This window comes from Camelus dromedarius, chromosome 16 (genome assembly GCF_036321535.1).
Source record: "Camelus dromedarius isolate mCamDro1 chromosome 16, mCamDro1.pat, whole genome shotgun sequence".
NCBI lineage: Eukaryota > Metazoa > Chordata > Mammalia > Artiodactyla > Camelidae > Camelus > Camelus dromedarius.
Genome location: NC_087451.1, coordinates 3112836 through 3128186, shown reverse-complemented (window position 1 = coordinate 3128186; position 15351 = coordinate 3112836).

Below are 15351 nucleotides of genomic sequence, written 5' to 3'. Positions count from 1 at the left end.
CATTTCTCAGAGATAAGTGTTAGTGAAAGCCGTCCTTCACCTAGCTCGTTGGGAACACAATGTTTCTCTTCAGTTGTAAAGTGTAATCCATACATATATATGGGGAGTTACTTGCTCCAACTCGGTTTTACAGGGAAAACTGCAGGAACTTCTAACCGGCATTAGGAAACAGACTGAGAAACCAGAGTAAAAGTTTCTCCTGTAAACCGTTCCCTTTGTGCTAGATGAACGAACGTCTCTCCACATGCTCAGTTCTGAGAGATATGTTTCTGTGAAAGCCGTCTTCACTTTGCTTGTTGGGAACACAAAGTTTCTTTTCAGTTGCAAACAGCACTCTATACATATATATCTGGATGTAGTCGCTCCAAATCAATTTTACAGTGAAAACTGCAGGAACTTCAAACCGTCACTAGGAAACAGACTGAGAAACCACAGTAAAATTTTCTCCTGCATCCCGTTCCCTTTGTGCTAAATAAACGAACATCTCTCCACATGCTCAGTTCTGTGTGATAAGTGTGTGTGAAAGCCGTCCTTCATCTAGCTTGTTGGGAAAACAAAGTTTCATATCATTTGAAAACTGCACTCCTTACATATGTATTGGGAGGTACTCGCTCCAAATCGGTTTTATAGTGAAAAATGCAGGAACATCCAACCGGCATTAGGAAACAGACTAAGAACCCAGAGTAAAAGTTTCTCCTGCAACCTCTTCCCTTTTTGCTAAATGAACGAACGTCTCTCCACATGCTCAGTTCTCAGAGATAAATGTGTGTGAAAGCCGCCCTTCACCTAGCTTGTTGGGATCAAAAGTTTCTTTTCAGTTGCAAACTCCACTCCATATATATATATGGGGAGGTACTAGCTCCTACTGGGTTTTACAGTGAAAACTGCAGGAACCTCAAACCGGCACTAGGAAACACACTGAGAAACCAGAGTAAAAGTTTCTCCTGCAAACCATTCCCTTTGTGCTAGATGAACGAACGTCTCTTCACATGCTCAGTTCTGAGAGAAATGTGTGTGTGAAATCCGTACTTCACCTAGCTTGTAGGGAACACAAAGACTCTTTTCAGTTGCAAACGGCACTATATATATATATATATGGGTAGGTACTAGCTCCAACTCGGTTTTACACTGAAAACTGCACGAACTTATAACCAGCACTAGGAAACACACTGAGAAACCATAGTAGAAGTTTCCCGTGCAACCCGTTACATTTGTGCTAGATGAACGAACGTCTCTCCACATGCTCAGTTCTGAGAGATAAGTGTGTTTGAAAGCCGTGCATCAACTAGCTTGTTGGGAACACAGAGTTTCTTTTCAGTTGCAAACTGCACTCTCTCTATATATATGGGGAGGTACTAGCTACAACTCGGTTTTACAGTGAAAATTCAGTAACTTCAAACCGGCACTAGGAAACACACTGAGAAACCAGAGTAAAATATCTCCTACAACACGTTCCCTTTGTGCTAGATTAACTGTCATCTCTCCACATGCTCAGTTCTGAGAGATATGTGTGTGTTAAAGCCGTCCTTCACATAGCTTGTTGGGAACACAGAGTTTCTTTTCAGTTGCAAACGGCACTCCATACATATATATGGGGATGTACAAGCTCCAACTCAGTTTTACAGAGAAAACTGCCGGAAATTCAAACCGGCACTAGGAAACACACTGAGAAAACAGAGTAAAAGTTTCTCCTGCAACCCGTTCCCTTTGTGCTAGATGAACGAAAGTCTCTCCACATGCTCTGTTCTGAGATATATGTGTGTGTGCAAGCCGAACTTCACCTAGCTTGTTGGGAACACAGAGTTTCTTTTCAGTTGCAAACTGCAATGCATACATATATATGGGGTGGTACTGGCTCCAACTCGGTTTTACAGTGAAAACTGCAGGAACTTCAAACAGGCACTAGGAAACACACTGAGAAACCAGAGTAAAAGTTTCTAATGCAAACAGTTCCCTTTGTGTTAGATAAACGAAAGTCTCTCCACATGCTCAGTTCTGAGAAATAAGTGTGTGTGAAAGCCGCCCTTCATTATCTTGTAGGGAACACAAAGTTTCTTTTCAGTTGCAAACTGCACTCCATAAATATATATGGGAAGGTACACGCTCCAACTCATTTTTACAGTGAAAACTGCAGGAACTTCAAACCGGCACTAGGAAACAGACTGAGAAACCAGAGTAAAAGTTCCTCCTGCAAACCGTTCCCTTTGTGCTAGATGAATGAAAGTTTCTCCACATGCTCTGTTCTCAGAGATAATTGAGTGTGAATGCCGTCCTTCACCAAGGTTGTTTGGAACACAAAATTTCTTTTCAGTTGCTAAGTTGAATCCATCTATATATATGGGGAGTTACTCGCTCCAACTCGATTTTACAGGGAAAACTTCAGGATCATCTAACTGGCATTAGGAAAAAAACTGAGAATCCAGAGAAAAGTTTCTCCTGCAAACCGTTCTCTTTGTGCTAGATGAACGAACGTCTATCCACATGCTCACTTTTGAGAGATAAGTTTGTGTGAAAGCCGTCCTTCAACTAGCTTGATGGGAACACAAAGTTTCTTTTTGATGCAAACTGCACTACATACATATATATGTGGAGGTACTCGCTCCAACTCGGTTTTACAGTGAAAACTGCAGGAACTTCAAACCGGCACTAGGAAACACACTGAGAAACCAGAGTAAAAGTTTCTCCTGCAACCCGTTCCATTTGTGCTAGATGAACGAAAGTCTCTCCACATGCTCTGTTCTGAGATATATGTGTGAGTGCAAGCCGAACTTCACCTAGCTTGTTGGGAACACAGAGTTTCTTTTCAGTTGCAAACTGCACTGCATACATATATATGGGGAGGTACTGGCTCCAACTCGGTTTTACAGTGAAAACTGCAGGAACTTCATACCGGCATTAGGAAAAATACTGAGAATTTAGAATAAAGTTTCACCTGCAACCCGTTCCCTATGTGCTAGATGAACGAACGTCTCTCCACATGCTCAGTTCTGAGAGATAATTGTGGGTGAATGCCGTCCTTCACCTAGCTTGTTGGGAACACAAAGTTTCTTTCAAGTTGCAAAGTGGAATCCATACATATATATGGGGAGTTACTCGCTCCAACTCGGTTTTACAGCGAAAACTGCAGGAATTTCATACCGGCACTAGAAAACACTCTGAGAATTCAGAGTAAAAGTTTCTCCTGGGAAGTGTTCCCTTTGTGCTAGATGAACGAACGTCTCTGCACATGCTCAGTTCTGAGAGATAATTTTGTGTGAAAATCGTTCTTCACCAAGCTTGTTGGGAACACAAAGTTTCTTTTCTGTGGCAAACTGCACTCCATACATATATATGGGGAGGTACTGTCTCCAACTCGGTTTTACAGTGAAAAGTGCAGGAAATTCAAGCAGGCACTAGGAAACACACTGAGAAACCAGAGTAAAACTTTCTCTTGCAACCCGTTCCCTTTGTGCTAGATGAACGAACGTCTCTCCACATGCTCATTTCTTAGAGATAAGTGTGTGTGAAAGCCGTCCTTCACCTAGCTTGTAGGGAACACAAAGGTTCTTTTAAGTTGCAAAATGCACTCCACAAATATATATGGGAATGTACTCGCACCAACTCGGTTTTAGAGTGAAAACTGCAGGAAATTCAAAAGGCACTAGGAAACACACTGAGAAACAGAGTAAAAATTTCTAATGCAAACAGTTCCATTTGTCTTAGATGAACGAAGTCTCTCCACATGCTCAGTTCTTAGAAATAAGTGTGTGTGAAAGCCGCCCTTCAACTATCTTGTAGGGAACACAAAGTTTCTTTTCAGTTGCAATCTGCACTCCATAAATAAATATGGGAAGGTACACGCTCCAACTCGGTTTTACAGTGAAACTGCAGGAACTGCAAACCGGCACTAGGAAACAGCCTGAGAAACCAGAGTAAAAGTTTCTCCTGCAAACCTATCCCTTTGTGCTAGATGAACGAACGTCTCTCCACATGCTCAGATCTCAGAGATAAGTGTGTGTGAAAGCCGTACTTCACATAGCTTGTAAGGAACACAAAGATTCTTTTCAGTTGCAAACTGCACTCCATACATATATATGGGTAGGAACACGCTCAAACTCGATTTTACAGTGAAAACTGCAGGAATATCAAACCGGCACTAGGAAACACAGTGAGAAACCAGAGTAAAAGTTTCTCCTGCAAACCGTTCCCTTTGTGCTAGATGAACGAACGTCTCTCCACATGCTAAGTTCTCAGAGATAAGGGTGTGTGAAAGCCGTCCTTCACCTAGCTTGTAGGGAACACAAAGTTTCTTTTCAGTTGCAAAGTGGAATCCATACATATATATGGGAGGTTAGTCGCTCCAACTCGGTTTTACAGTGAAAAATGCAGGAACATGTAAACGGCATTAGGAAAAAGACTGAGAATCCAGAGTAAATGTTTCTCCTGCAAACCGTTCCCTTTGTGCTAGATGAACGAAAGTCTATTCTCATGCTCAGTTCTGAGAGATAAGTGTGGGTGAAAGCAGTCCTTCACCTATCTTGTTGGGAACACAAAGTTTCTTTTCAGTTGCAAAGTGGAATCCATACATATATATGGGGATTTACTCGCTCCAACTCGGTTTTACAGGGAAAACTGCAGGAACTTCTAAACGGCATTAGGAAACAGACGGAGACACCAGAGTAAAATTTTCTCCTGCAACCCCTTCCCATTGTGCTAGATGAACGAACGTCTCTCCACATGCTCAGTTCTTAGAAATAAGTGTGTGTGAAAGCCGTCCTTCAACTTGCTTGATGGGAACACAGAGTTTCTTTTCAGTTGCAAAATGCAATGCATACATATATATGTTAGGTAATCGCTCCAACTCGATTTTACAGTGAAAACTGCAAGAAATTCAAACTGGCACTAGGAAACACACTGAGAAAACAGAGTAAAAGTTTCCCCTGCAAACCCTTCCCATTGTGCTAGATGAACGAACGTCTCTCCACATGCTTTGTTCTGAGAGATATGTGTGTGTTCAAGCCGACCTTCACCAGGCTTGTTGGGAACACAGAGTTTCTTTTCAGTTGCAAAGTGCACTGCATACATATATAAGGGGAGGTACTGGCTCCAACTCGGTTTTACAGTGAAAACTGCAGGAACTTCATACCGGCATTAGGAAAAATACTGAGAATTTAGAATAAAGTTTCTCCTGCAACCCGTTCCCTATGTGCTAGATGAACGAAAGTCTATCCACATGCTCAGTTCTGAGAGATAAGTGTGTGTGAAAGCCGTTCTTCACCTAGCTTGTTGGGAACACAGAGTTTCTTTTCATTTGCAATCGGCACTCCATACAATTATATGGGTAGGTACTCGCTCAAACATGTTTTTACAGTTAAATCTAGGAACTTCTAACCGGCATTAGGAAACAGACTTAGAAACCACAGTAAATGTTTCTCCTGCAACCCGTTCCCTTTGTGCTAGATGAACGAACGTCTCTCCACATGATCAGTTCTGAGAGAAATGTGTGTGTGAAAGCCGTACTTCACCTAGCTTGTTGGGAACACAATGTTTCTTTTCAGTTGCAAAGTGGAATCCATATATATATATGGGGAGTTACTCTCTCCAACTCGGTTTTACAGTGAAAAATGCAGGAATATCTAACCGGCATCAAAAAAAAACTGACAATCCAGAGTAAAAGTTTCTAATGCAACCAGTTCTTTTGTGATAGATGAACGAACTTCTCTGCACATGCTCAGTTCTGAGAGATAATTTTGTGTGAAAACCGTTCTTCACCAAGCTTGTTGGGAACACAAATTTTCTTTCCTGTTGCAAACTGCATTCCATACATATATATGGGGAGGTACTCGCTCCAACTCGGTTTTATAGTAAAAATTGCAGGAATTTCAAACCGCCACTAGGAAACACTCTGAGAAACCAGAGTAAATGTTTCTCCTGCAAACCGTTCCTTTGTGCTAGATGAACGAACGTCTCTCCACATGCTCATTTCTCAGAGATAAGTGTTAGTGAAAGCCGTCCTTCACCTAGCTCGTTGGGAACACAATGTTTCTCTTCAGTTGTAAAGTGTAATCCATACATATATATGGGGAGTTACTTGCTCCAACTCGGTTTTACAGGGAAAACTGCAGGAACTTCTAACCGGCATTAGGAAACAGACTGAGAAACCAGAGTAAAAGTTTCTCCTGTAAACCGTTCCCTTTGTGCTAGATGAACGAACGTCTCTCCACATGCTCAGTTCTGAGAGATATGTTTCTGTGAAAGCCGTCTTCACTTTGCTTGTTGGGAACACAAAGTTTCTTTTCAGTTGCAAACAGCACTCTATACATATATATCTGGATGTAGTCGCTCCAAATCAATTTTACAGTGAAAACTGCAGGAACTTCAAACCGTCACTAGGAAACAGACTGAGAAACCACAGTAAAATTTTCTCCTGCATCCCGTTCCCTTTGTGCTAAATAAACGAACATCTCTCCACATGCTCAGTTCTGTGTGATAAGTGTGTGTGAAAGCCGTCCTTCATCTAGCTTGTTGGGAAAACAAAGTTTCATATCATTTGAAAACTGCACTCCTTACATATGTATTGGGAGGTACTCGCTCCAAATCGGTTTTATAGTGAAAAATGCAGGAACATCCAACCGGCATTAGGAAACAGACTAAGAACCCAGAGTAAAAGTTTCTCCTGCAACCTCTTCCCTTTTTGCTAAATGAACGAACGTCTCTCCACATGCTCAGTTCTCAGAGATAAATGTGTGTGAAAGCCGCCCTTCACCTAGCTTGTTGGGATCAAAAGTTTCTTTTCAGTTGCAAACTCCACTCCATATATATATATGGGGAGGTACTAGCTCCTACTGGGTTTTACAGTGAAAACTGCAGGAACCTCAAACCGGCACTAGGAAACACACTGAGAAACCAGAGTAAAAGTTTCTCCTGCAAACCATTCCCTTTGTGCTAGATGAACGAACGTCTCTTCACATGCTCAGTTCTGAGAGAAATGTGTGTGTGAAATCCGTACTTCACCTAGCTTGTAGGGAACACAAAGACTCTTTTCAGTTGCAAACGGCACTATATATATATATATATGGGTAGGTACTAGCTCCAACTCGGTTTTACACTGAAAACTGCATGAACTTATAACCAGCACTAGGAAACACACTGAGAAACCATAGTAGAAGTTTCCCGTGCAACCCGTTACATTTGTGCTAGATGAACGAACGTCTCTCCACATGCTCAGTTCTGAGAGATAAGTGTGTTTGAAAGCCGTGCATCAACTAGCTTGTTGGGAACACAGAGTTTCTTTTCAGTTGCAAACTGCACTCTCTCTATATATATGGGGAGGTACTAGCTACAACTCGGTTTTACAGTGAAAATTCAGTAACTTCAAACCGGCACTAGGAAACACACTGAGAAACCAGAGTAAAATATCTCCTACAACACGTTCCCTTTGTGCTAGATTAACTGTCATCTCTCCACATGCTCAGTTCTGAGAGATATGTGTGTGTTAAAGCCGTCCTTCACATAGCTTGTTGGGAACACAGAGTTTCTTTTCAGTTGCAAACGGCACTCCATACATATATATGGGGATGTACAAGCTCCAACTCAGTTTTACAGAGAAAACTGCCGGAAATTCAAACCGGCACTAGGAAACACACTGAGAAAACAGAGTAAAAGTTTCTCCTGCAACCCGTTCCCTTTGTGCTAGATGAACGAAAGTCTCTCCACATGCTCTGTTCTGAGATATATGTGTGTGTGCAAGCCGAACTTCACCTAGCTTGTTGGGAACACAGAGTTTCTTTTCAGTTGCAAACTGCAATGCATACATATATATGGGGTGGTACTGGCTCCAACTCGGTTTTACAGTGAAAACTGCAGGAACTTCAAACAGGCACTAGGAAACACACTGAGAAACCAGAGTAAAAGTTTCTAATGCAAACAGTTCCCTTTGTGTTAGATAAACGAAAGTCTCTCCACATGCTCAGTTCTGAGAAATAAGTGTGTGTGAAAGCCGCCCTTCATTATCTTGTAGGGAACACAAAGTTTCTTTTCAGTTGCAAACTGCACTCCATAAATATATATGGGAAGGTACACGCTCCAACTCATTTTTACAGTGAAAACTGCAGGAACTTCAAACCGGCACTAGGAAACAGACTGAGAAACCAGAGTAAAAGTTCCTCCTGCAAACCGTTCCCTTTGTGCTAGATGAATGAAAGTTTCTCCACATGCTCTGTTCTCAGAGATAATTGAGTGTGAATGCCGTCCTTCACCAAGGTTGTTTGGAACACAAAATTTCTTTTCAGTTGCTAAGTTGAATCCATCTATATATATGGGGAGTTACTCGCTCCAACTCGATTTTACAGGGAAAACTTCAGGATCATCTAACTGGCATTAGGAAAAAAACTGAGAATCCAGAGAAAAGTTTCTCCTGCAAACCGTTCTCTTTGTGCTAGATGAACGAACGTCTATCCACATGCTCACTTTTGAGAGATAAGTTTGTGTGAAAGCCGTCCTTCAACTAGCTTGATGGGAACACAAAGTTTCTTTTTGATGCAAACTGCACTACATACATATATATGTGGAGGTACTCGCTCCAACTCGGTTTTACAGTGAAAACTGCAGGAACTTCAAACCGGCACTAGGAAACACACTGAGAAACCAGAGTAAAAGTTTCTCCTGCAACCCGTTCCATTTGTGCTAGATGAACGAAAGTCTCTCCACATGCTCTGTTCTGAGATATATGTGTGAGTGCAAGCCGAACTTCACCTAGCTTGTTGGGAACACAGAGTTTCTTTTCAGTTGCAAACTGCACTGCATACATATATATGGGGAGGTACTGGCTCCAACTCGGTTTTACAGTGAAAACTGCAGGAACTTCATACCGGCATTAGGAAAAATACTGAGAATTTAGAATAAAGTTTCACCTGCAACCCGTTCCCTATGTGCTAGATGAACGAACGTCTCTCCACATGCTCAGTTCTGAGAGATAATTGTGGGTGAATGCCGTCCTTCACCTAGCTTGTTGGGAACACAAAGTTTCTTTCAAGTTGCAAAGTGGAATCCATACATATATATGGGGAGTTACTCGCTCCAACTCGGTTTTACAGCGAAAACTGCAGGAATTTCATACCGGCACTAGAAAACACTCTGAGAATTCAGAGTAAAAGTTTCTCCTGGGAAGTGTTCCCTTTGTGCTAGATGAACGAACGTCTCTGCACATGCTCAGTTCTGAGAGATAATTTTGTGTGAAAATCGTTCTTCACCAAGCTTGTTGGGAACACAAAGTTTCTTTTCTGTGGCAAACTACACTCCATACATATATATGGGGAGGTACTGTCTCCAACTCGGTTTTACAGTGAAAAGTGCAGGAAATTCAAGCAGGCACTAGGAAACACACTGAGAAACCAGAGTAAAACTTTCTCTTGCAACCCGTTCCCTTTGTGCTAGATGAACGAACGTCTCTCCACATGCTCATTTCTTAGAGATAAGTGTGTGTGAAAGCCGTCCTTCACCTAGCTTGTAGGGAACACAAAGGTTCTTTTAAGTTGCAAAATGCACTCCACAAATATATATGGGAATGTACTCGCACCAACTCGGTTTTAGAGTGAAAACTGCAGGAAATTCAAAAGGCACTAGGAAACACACTGAGAAACAGAGTAAAAATTTCTAATGCAAACAGTTCCATTTGTGTTAGATGAACGAAGTCTCTCCACATGCTCAGTTCTTAGAAATAAGTGTGTGTGAAAGCCGCCCTTCAACTATCTTGTAGGGAACACAAAGTTTCTTTTCAGTTGCAATCTGCACTCCATAAATAAATATGGGATGGTACACGCTCCAACTCGGTTTTACAGTGAAACTGCAGGAACTGCAAACCGGCACTAGGAAACAGCCTGAGAAACCAGAGTAAAAGTTTCTCCTGCAAACCTATCCCTTTGTGCTAGATGAACGAACGTCTCTCCACATGCTCAGATCTCAGAGATAAGTGTGTGTGAAAGCCGTACTTCACATAGCTTGTAAGGAACACAAAGATTCTTTTCAGTTGCAAACTGCACTCCATACATATATATGGGTAGGAACACGCTCAAACTCGATTTTACAGTGAAAACTGCAGGAATATCAAACCGGCACTAGGAAACACAGTGAGAAACCAGAGTAAAAGTTTCTCCTGCAAACCGTTCCCTTTGTGCTAGATGAACGAACGTCTCTCCACATGCTAAGTTCTCAGAGATAAGGGTGTGTGAAAGCCGTCCTTCACCTAGCTTGTAGGGAAAATATAGTTTTTTTCAGTTGCAAAGTGGAATACTTAAATATATATGGGAATTTACTCGCTCCAACTCGGTTTTACAGTGAAAAATGCAGGAACATCTAACCGGCATTAGGAAAAACCTGAGAATCCGGAGTAAAAGTTTCTCTTGCAAACCGTTCCCATTGTGCTAGATGAACGAACGTCTATCCACACGCTCAGTTCTGAGAGATTATTTTGTGTGAAAACCGTTCTTCACCAAGCTTGTTGGGAACACAAATTTTCTTTCCTGTTGCAAACTGCACTCCATACAAATATATGGGGAGGTACTCGCTCCAACTCGTTTTTATAGTAAAAATTGCAGGAATTTCAAACCGGCACTAGGAAACACTCTGAGAAACCAGAGTAAATGTTTCTCCTGCAAACCGTTCCTTTGTGCTAGATGAACGAACGTCTCTCCACATGCTCTGTTCTGAGAGATATGTGTGTGTTCAAGCCGACCTTCACCAGGCTTGTTGGGAACACAGAGTTTCTTTTCAGTTGAAAAGTGCACTGCATACATATATATGGGGAGGTACTGGCTCCAACTCGGTTTTACAGTGAAAACTGCAGGAACTTCATACCGGCATTAGGAAAAATACTGAGAATTTCGAATAAAGTTTCTCCTGCAACCCGTTCCCTATGTGCTAGATGAACGAACGTCTATCCACATGCTCAGTTCTGAGAGATAAGTGTGTGTGAAAGCCGTTCTTCACCTAGCTTGTTGGGAACACAGAGTTTCTTTTCAGTTGCAATCGGCACTCCATACATTTATATGGGTAGGTACTCGCTCAAACATGATTTTACAGTGAAATCTGCAGGAAATTATAACCGGCATTAGGAAACAGACTTAGAAACCAGAGTAAATGTTTCTCCTGCAACACGTTCACTTTGTGCTAGATGAACGAACGTCTCTCCACATGATCAGTTCTGAGACATATGTGTGTGTGAAAGCCGTCCTTCACCTAGCTTGTTGGGAACACAATGTTTCTTTTCAGTTGCAAAGTGGAATCCATATATATATATGGGGAATTACTCGCTCCAACTCTGTTTTACAGTGAAAACTGCAGGAACATGTATACCGGCATTAGGAAAAAGACTGAGAATCCAGAGTAAATGTTTCTCCTGCAAACCGTTCCTTTTGTGCTAGATGAACGAAAGTCTATCCTCATGCTAAGTTCTGAGAGGTAAGTGTGGGTGAAAGCCGTCCTTCACCTAGCTTGTTGGGAACACAAAGTTTCTTTTCAGTTGCAAAGTGGAATCCATACATATATATGGGGATTTACTCGCTCCAACTCGGCTTTACAGGGAAAACTGCAGGAACTTCTAAACGGAATTAGGAAACAGACGGAGACACCAGAGTAAAATTTTCTCCTGCAACCCCTTCCAATTCTGCTAGATGAACGAACGTCTCTCCACATGCAAAGTTCTAACAAATAAGTGTGTGTGAAAGCCGTCCTTCCAGTTGCTTGATGGGAACACAGAGTTTCTTTTCAGTTGCAAACGGCACTCCATACATATATATGGGGATGTACAAGCTCCAACTCGGTTTTACAGAGAAAACTGCAGGAACTTCAAACCGGCACTAGGAAACACACTGAGAAAAAAGAGTAAAAGTTTCTCCTGCAACCTCTTCCCTTTGTGCTAGATGAACGAACGTCTCTCCACATGCTAAGTTCTCAGAGATAAGGGTGTGTGAAAGCCGTCCTTCACCTAGCTTGTAGGGAACACAAAGTTTCTTTTCAGTTGCAAAGTGGAATCCATACATATATATGGGAGGTTAGTCGCTCCAACTCGGTTTTACAGTGAAAAATGCAGGAACATGTAAACGGCATTAGGAAAAAGACTGAGAATCCAGAGTAAATGTTTCTCCTGCAAACCGTTCCCTTTGTGCTAGATGAACGAAAGTCTATTCTCATGCTCAGTTCTGAGAGATAAGTGTGGGTGAAAGCAGTCCTTCACCTATCTTGTTGGGAACACAAAGTTTCTTTTCAGTTGCAAAGTGGAATCCATACATATATATGGGGATTTACTCGCTCCAACTCGGTTTTACAGGGAAAACTGCAGGAACTTCTAAACGGCATTAGGAAACAGACGGAGACACCAGAGTAAAATTTTCTCCTGCAACCCCTTCCCATTGTGCTAGATGAACGAACGTCTCTCCACATGCTCAGTTCTTAGAAATAAGTGTGTGTGAAAGCCGTCCTTCAACTTGCTTGATGGGAACACAGAGTTTCTTTTCAGTTGCAAAATGCAATGCATACATATATATGTTAGGTAATCGCTCCAACTCGATTTTACAGTGAAAACTGCAAGAAATTCAAACTGGCACTAGGAAACACACTGAGAAAACAGAGTAAAAGTTTCCCCTGCAAACCCTTCCCATTGTGCTAGATGAACGAACGTCTCTCCACATGCTTTGTTCTGAGAGATATGTGTGTGTTCAAGCCGACCTTCACCAGGCTTGTTGGGAACACAGAGTTTCTTTTCAGTTGCAAAGTGCACTGCATACATATATAAGGGGAGGTACTGGCTCCAACTCGGTTTTACAGTGAAAACTGCAGGAACTTCATACCGGCATTAGGAAAAATACTGAGAATTTAGAATAAAGTTTCTCCTGCAACCCGTTCCCTATGTGCTAGATGAACGAAAGTCTATCCACATGCTCAGTTCTGAGAGATAAGTGTGTGTGAAAGCCGTTCTTCACCTAGCTTGTTGGGAACACAGAGTTTCTTTTCATTTGCAATCGGCACTCCATACAATTATATGGGTAGGTACTCGCTCAAACATGTTTTTACAGTTAAATCTAGGAACTTCTAACCGGCATTAGGAAACAGACTTAGAAACCACAGTAAATGTTTCTCCTGCAACCCGTTCCCTTTGTGCTAGATGAACGAACGTCTCTCCACATGATCAGTTCTGAGAGAAATGTGTGTGTGAAAGCCGTACTTCACCTAGCTTGTTGGGAACACAATGTTTCTTTTCAGTTGCAAAGTGGAATCCATATATATATATGGGGAGTTACTCTCTCCAACTCGGTTTTACAGTGAAAAATGCAGGAATATCTAACCGGCATCAAAAAAAAACTGACAATCCAGAGTAAAAGTTTCTAATGCAACCAGTTCTTTTGTGATAGATGAACGAACTTCTCTGCACATGCTCAGTTCTGAGAGATAATTTTGTGTGAAAACCGTTCTTCACCAAGCTTGTTGGGAACACAAATTTTCTTTCCTGTTGCAAACTGCACTCCATACATATATATGGGGAGGTACTCGCTCCAACTCGGTTTTATAGTAAAAATTGCAGGAATTTCAAACCGCCACTAGGAAACACTCTGAGAAACCAGAGTAAATGTTTCTCCTGCAAACCGTTCCTTTGTGCTAGATGAACGAACGTCTCTCCACATGCTCATTTCTCAGAGATAAGTGTTAGTGAAAGCCGTCCTTCACCTAGCTCGTTGGGAACACAATGTTTCTCTTCAGTTGTAAAGTGTAATCCATACATATATATGGGGAGTTACTTGCTCCAACTCGGTTTTACAGGGAAAACTGCAGGAACTTCTAACCGGCATTAGGAAACAGACTGAGAAACCAGAGTAAAAGTTTCTCCTGTAAACCGTTCCCTTTGTGCTAGATGAACGAACGTCTCTCCACATGCTCAGTTCTGAGAGATATGTTTCTGTGAAAGCCGTCTTCACTTTGCTTGTTGGGAACACAAAGTTTCTTTTCAGTTGCAAACAGCACTCTATACATATATATCTGGATGTAGTCGCTCCAAATCAATTTTACAGTGAAAACTGCAGGAACTTCAAACCGTCACTAGGAAACAGACTGAGAAACCACAGTAAAATTTTCTCCTGCATCCCGTTCCCTTTGTGCTAAATAAACGAACATCTCTCCACATGCTCAGTTCTGTGTGATAAGTGTGTGTGAAAGCCGTCCTTCATCTAGCTTGTTGGGAAAACAAAGTTTCATATCATTTGAAAACTGCACTCCTTACATATGTATTGGGAGGTACTCGCTCCAAATCGGTTTTATAGTGAAAAATGCAGGAACATCCAACCGGCATTAGGAAACAGACTAAGAACCCAGAGTAAAAGTTTCTCCTGCAACCTCTTCCCTTTTTGCTAAATGAACGAACGTCTCTCCACATGCTCAGTTCTCAGAGATAAATGTGTGTGAAAGCCGCCCTTCACCTAGCTTGTTGGGATCAAAAGTTTCTTTTCAGTTGCAAACTCCACTCCATATATATATATGGGGAGGTACTAGCTCCTACTGGGTTTTACAGTGAAAACTGCAGGAACCTCAAACCGGCACTAGGAAACACACTGAGAAACCAGAGTAAAAGTTTCTCCTGCAAACCATTCCCTTTGTGCTAGATGAACGAACGTCTCTTCACATGCTCAGTTCTGAGAGAAATGTGTGTGTGAAATCCGTACTTCACCTAGCTTGTAGGGAACACAAAGACTCTTTTCAGTTGCAAACGGCACTATATATATATATATATGGGTAGGTACTAGCTCCAACTCGGTTTTACACTGAAAACTGCACGAACTTATAACCAGCACTAGGAAACACACTGAGAAACCAGAGTAGAAGTTTCCCGTGCAACCCGTTACATTTGTGCTAGATGAACGAACGTCTCTCCACATGCTCAGTTCTGAGAGATAAGTGTGTTTGAAAGCCGTGCATCAACTAGCTTGTTGGGAACACAGAGTTTCTTTTCAGTTGCAAACTGCACTCTCTCTATATATATGGGGAGGTACTAGCTACAACTCGGTTTTACAGTGAAAATTCAGTAACTTCAAACCGGCACTAGGAAACACACTGAGAAACCAGAGTAAAATATCTCCTACAACACGTTCCCTTTGTGCTAGATTAACTGTCATCTCTCCACATGCTCAGTTCTGAGAGATATGTGTGTGTTAAAGCCGTCCTTCACATAGCTTGTTGGGAACACAGAGTTTCTTTTCAGTTGCAAACGGCACTCCATACATATATATGGGGATGTACAAGCTCCAACTCAGTTTTACAGAGAAAACTGCCGGAAATTCAAACCGGCACTAGGAAACACACTGAGAAAACAGAGTAAAAGTTTCTCCT